The sequence below is a fragment of the Schistocerca nitens genome, chromosome 10 (genome assembly GCF_023898315.1).
Source record: "Schistocerca nitens isolate TAMUIC-IGC-003100 chromosome 10, iqSchNite1.1, whole genome shotgun sequence".
In the NCBI taxonomy this organism is placed as follows: Eukaryota; Metazoa; Arthropoda; class Insecta; order Orthoptera; family Acrididae; genus Schistocerca; species Schistocerca nitens.
The window spans coordinates 157,870,666-157,876,665 of record NC_064623.1 but is presented as its reverse complement, the minus strand read 5'-3'; positions in this window follow the sequence as shown (position 1 = coordinate 157,876,665).

Genomic DNA, 6,000 nt, shown 5'->3' with positions numbered 1-6,000 from the left:
TCTGCACGTCCGGCACGAACGCTGGTCCAACTGAGGCGCCAGGTGGAAATGGCATGGCAAGCCGTTCCACAGGACTACATCCAGCATCTCTACGATCGTCTCCATGGGAGAATAGCAGCCTGCATTGCTGCGAAAGGTGGATATACACTGTACTAGTGCCGACATTGTGCATGCTCTGTTGCCTGTGTCTATGTGCCTGTGGTTCTGTCAGTGTGATCATGTGATGTATCTGACCCCAGGAATGTGTCAATAAAGTTTCCCCTTCCTGGGACAATGAATTCACGATGTTCTTATTTCAATTTCCAGGAGTGTATTTCGCGAATGTCTGCCTGATGATGATGTAATCTAACTTATTTTATTGCCCATTCTTTTCCAAGTATACCCCCTCCTCTTGTGATTTTTGAGCAGAGTATACAAAATTACTAGAAGAAATTCATTGCAGAACTCAATTATCCTACCTCCTCACTCATTCCTAATAGCAAGCTGATATTCTCCCATAACCCTGTCTACATCTACAACTATACTCTGCAAAACTGCCATGATGTACATGGCAGGTGATATGTCCCCTGTACCAGTTATTAGGATTTTTCCTGTTCCTTTCATATATGGAATGCGGAAAGAATGACTGCGTGCGCGTGCGCGTGCTCGTGCGCGTGCAGTAATAAGATCATATGTGCTGCTATTTTCTTATTTGGTACAGGTCCCATGCACTTGAGCAATATTCTAGGTCTGGCTGCATGAAAGATTTGTAAGCAATCTCCTTCATAAACTAATTGCACTCCCCCAGTATTCTACCAATAAATCAAAGCCTGCCACAACTGAGCCTATGTGAGCATTCCATTTCATATTCCTACAGTGTTATGCCCAAGTATTTGTATGAGTTGGCTGATTCCAACAGTGGCTCACTGATAGTATAGTCATATGATACTACATTTATTTATTTTGTGAAGTCTTTGCAGCTCTCTGAATCTTATCAAGATCCGACAATACTTACGCAGCACCTTTCAGATAGCACTTTATTATAGAAAACTGCAACATCTGCAAAAAGTTTGAGGTTACTATTAATATTGTCTGCATGGTCAGTAATACACAATATTCATGGCAAGGATCTCAACACACTTCCCTGGGTGCACCTGAATTTAATTCTACATCTGACGATGAGTCTCCATCCGAGATAACATGCTGTATCCTCCCTACTAAAAAGTCTTCAATCAAGTCACAAAATTCACTTCATTCCCCACATGATCATACTTCTGACAGCTTCCCCTACAGTCACATTCCAATTTTTCATCTCCCTTTACATACAGAATTAAATGTTCAATATTCTCATATACTTTCTCTATTAGTGTACTTCCTTAGTACAGTAGTATTAACAAATGAAATGGAAACTTATCTCTGTGGCTGTGTATATCTCTGTAACTAACAAAAATTTGAGTTATGTTATATGGAGTGTTTTGTTCTGGAAATGCACTGTATAGACCAGGCCAAAGGACACAGGCTGGGCTGAAACCTGTGCTGTGCATGACTCTACTACCACCTTTGAACTGGTATTTGAAGTTTAAACACACTTGTTAGTTACCTCTGATATAAGGAGAGGGTTGTGATAAATATTTCCACAGAAGAAGCTGAGTAGCACAGCCACCAGGGGATAGCGGTTATGATACTAGACTGTTGCATGGAGGGTCATGAGTTCAAAACTCACCTGAACTGTAAAATTTTAATTTCAGTATTTGGTTTGAGTACATAAAACCATAAATCCATAAATGTCAAGAATCATTGTACTGCAATGTTCTGTAACTTCTTGTATACCGTACAGGCCAGAGGCAGTTCACTCCGCACTTTCGTATGTGCAAGTGCTGAATAAACCTTTGTGAAGTGAAGTTAGTGTTAGTCATTCATCTAATTACGCCTTCTTCTACGTGACATTATCCTGGTGGAGGCACTGGGTATTGGAACTTGTGATAGTGCACATTATCCACGACACAGTGGCTCCCATCAGGCCATGACAGAGCTGCCATTTATGTGGCGAGAAACTCAAGTTCAAGCCATATTCAACAGGTCACAATCTATCAGACAGAAGAAGAAGATGACATTATGATGACAGCAACTCTGTTCCACAACTTGAGACGTTCTTCTAGGTTCTCTGGTGACGATGGCCAAGATCAAAACAAGTGTCTGAAGCTACGTGAGTGTATAGCCAAATTTAATAAATGAGATGACACTGTGTGTTTAGCTAACATATTTTTCTACTTGGAGGGCACTGCCAAGCAATGGTATGAGAACAATGAGGAGAAGTTCACAAGCTGAGAAGTATTCCGGGCAGAACTGCGCAAGTATTTCAGTGGCACACGACAGAAGTGCAAAGCTGAAGATAAACTGCAGGGCACAGCATCCAGAAGAAACTACGACATCCTACATTCAAGACATCTTGGAACTGTGTAAAATAGTGGATCCTAGAATGGAGGAGGAAGATAAGGTTGCACATCTCATGAAGGGTGTTGCTGAGGACATGTATCAAGCCCTGCTCCTGAAGGAGGTTTCAACAGCAAATGACTTCATAAAATGGTGCCAGTATATCGAGACAATGCATAAAAAAGAATTACATGCAAGAAGTTTGAGTGGCTTCCAAATATCTTATCGATGTCTATGATGGAGGAAGGAACTGATTACACAAGTGTTCTTCGTCAGATAGTGAGAGGAAGTTCAGACGGCACTTGGATTGCACGGCGAGCAAAAAACCAAGACGCTTCAAGAAGTCATAGGGGAGGAAGTGGAACAGACATTGAACCCAATCTCTCATCCTTCATGTCCCTTTAAAATGGTGAAAAAGTAGAGACCCAGGCAAAGTTACATTCCTACAATGCCACATGAGGAACCTGTTTGGAGACCTGGAAGATGTCTGGAGGACCCAGGATAACCAACCAGTATGTTTCCACTGTGGACAATCGGGACATGTGATGAGCTATTGTCAAGAAAGGCAGGGGATATTTGATGATGCCCATGCCAGAAGACAGCAGACATCTTAGCCAATGCCAACTCCGGGACATCAAAGATGAACAAGGTGATGTGGGTGCAGGACAATGTAGGTCATCATCACCGCAAGCTAGCTGCTGGGGAGGATGCTCCCCAACATGCCGATCATGGTCTCTATCACTGTTTAGAAGCTCCAGCCCATCACCAGCTGCCGCAACCTGGAAAACTAAAGGGTGTGACGTTCCTTGGAGGTGAGGCCGCCGAAGAGAGAGATTCTCCACCGTCAATCACTACAAAAATGATAGGAAACTATGTCAATATCCTCATGGATGGCTGACCAGCCCAAGCTCTTGTGGATTCTGAAGCAACATATTCAGTCATTGTGGAGAAGTACCATTGCCAGTTGCAGAAAACCATATTTGTTGACAACAAAACATCTCTGCTGAAGGTGGCTAATGGGAAATCTACAAGAAGATATCATTCATGTGGGTATAAGTGGCCATACACAGCCCTTAGAATTTATCGTCTTACAAGAGGTTAGTCATGACGTCATTCTCGGATGGGACTTTTTGAAAGCTTCTCAGGCAATTATAGATTGTGGGCGCTTGAAGATTATGCTAGACAAGATGAGATACTGTGGACAGGAAGATGTGCTTCTGAGTGTGTGGAGACTATGTGTGCTTTCTCTAAGCCTACGAATACTAAAAATGTAGGTTTGCATTTCCTTAACCTATCTTCTAAGGTACATCATAGGGTCAGTATTGCCTTGCGTGTTCCTACATTTCTATGGAATTCAAACTGATCTTCCCTGAAGTTAGCTTCTACCAGTTTTTCATTCATCTCTAAGGAATTCCTGTTATTATTTTGCAACCATGACTTATTACACTGGTAGTTAGGTAATTTGCACATCTGTCAGCATCTGCTTTCTTTGGAATTGAAATTATTATATACTTCTTGAAATTTGAGGGTATTTCACCTGTCTCATACATCTTGCTAACCACATGGAAGAGTATTGTCATGACTTGCTCTGGGTGCAAGAATAACAAAAATTCTTCCTCTTGCATCCAGCCACTCGCATTTCCTGCTTCAATGCAACCAATAGGACCGTCTCAAGAAAATGGTGATGATACCTCAAGCGAGGGAATACAAAGAGAGGTGGTGTACTGTTCCCCTGAGCGTTGATGGCAATTGCAACAGTGACAAGAGTGCCTCTTTCAGCCGACGTGATAACTCCTACCTGCTTTATCCCCCGTTTAGTAACATTCCTGTTTGATTTCTGAACAGTGGTGACACCTGTCTCGTCCATATTCCAGAAGTCCATGCGCTCTAACTTATATCTTTCCATAACGCTAGCCAGGTTATTGAAAAAGGCAATTACATTTGTTGGATTTAAGCTCCTTGCTCGAGCAAGACTTGTGGGCCGATGCGGCCTAATAAACAACTAGGGATTCCTCCTCACGAATGCTGAAAACCAGTCTGGGCCAGCAGTTTGATTGTCCAAGTTGATGGAATTGTTATATTGGCTGTCGTTGCCAGTTCGTGAGCTAATTTGCGGATATCCTTAAGGCAAAGTCCGTAAAATATCTCCGACGCTTTAATCACATATTTAATCATAATTTTTTCTTGCTCATCAGAGAACACTCGTTTTACACATCTATATCCAACATGAGGCACTGATGTGCTGCTATCATTCATACGTTTCTCTTTCTTTTTAATGTAACGATGCAATGTCACTTGGCGTACATTGTGCTTCTTTGGTGCTGCTCTAATACTTATAATTTGCAACATCATATGCCGCAGTTTGATGTACAATAGTAGTAGTTAGTCCTATCGTAGTCGTCCTAATCCACGTTCGTTGCATTATTCCCTGTAACGAAATAACTAAGTAAATAACGTCAGTAATAACGAGTTTTTTCAGCAAGACACTGTTACTCCTAACAGTATCATACCTAATTTACTGTTCGCTAACGAAAAAAAAAAAAAAAAAAAAAAAGCAGGGGACCTGCAGGTAATAATACATTTTTGGTAATGGGACGAAGAAAAAACTTACTTTCGTCTCCAGCAGTAATGTTTCTTTTGTTCCCGACCACGTTTTTTTCTGTTTAATTGATATTTTAGACACAATCTATACAAGTAATAAAAAATTTGATAATGGTGGCATAAAACTAAAAGTCTCACATAGTTAAATTATTACCGTAAACTTACGTTTACAGCGTAATGCCACCATTATCACAAAACTAAGAAAATCGAGGAAACTTATGTGAGACATTGAAAAAACGTTTTTCTGTGCCACACTAACAGTCTCTCCAATACTGGCCAACAATTGGTAGGCACTTGGGAAACATGGAGGGAATACATTGTTTGAATCACGTGATTTTAGGAGCTACATGCGAGTGTAGAGGAGGAATGTAATTTCATACCCTGTTACTTTTGTCCGGTCTCCCCTAACCCACGTCTCGTGTAATTGTACGGTGAAATTAGACACCGCTTAAAATAATTGAACGAGGATAGACATTATTTTACAGAGATATGGCATAGTTCTTACTATGTGATAACATTGGTTTAATTACGGTATGGATTGTGCGGTACCGTATCTCCTTGTACTAACAAAGTCGTAAGTGTTCCTGGTTTTGTCTAAATCTGGAAACATAGTCGTAGTCTGAAGAAAATTGTGTGGTTTCGATCTTTTCGTTAATGCTAAAAGAAGCTGTTCTAAGGGCTTGTTTCATTATACCATGCAGCATACGCACAGAACTGCCGAAGAAAAGCGATATAGATCCAGGCAGAAAGAAAGAAGACTATAAAAAGTAGTTAAATGCCTGTTCACAAATTCCGAATTTCTTTAGTTCAATACCTGATTTCTTCAGGTACTTTTAACTCTGTCTCATCGCTTCTTTCACCTCTAGTAATATTTGTTGATGTGAAAAATGCAGAACTGCACCTTGGTTTGATTCCACATTAAGCTGTATAACTCGTTTTGTAGAAAGTTCTTAAGTCCCTAGAAGGCAATAAGACCATACCTAGTAA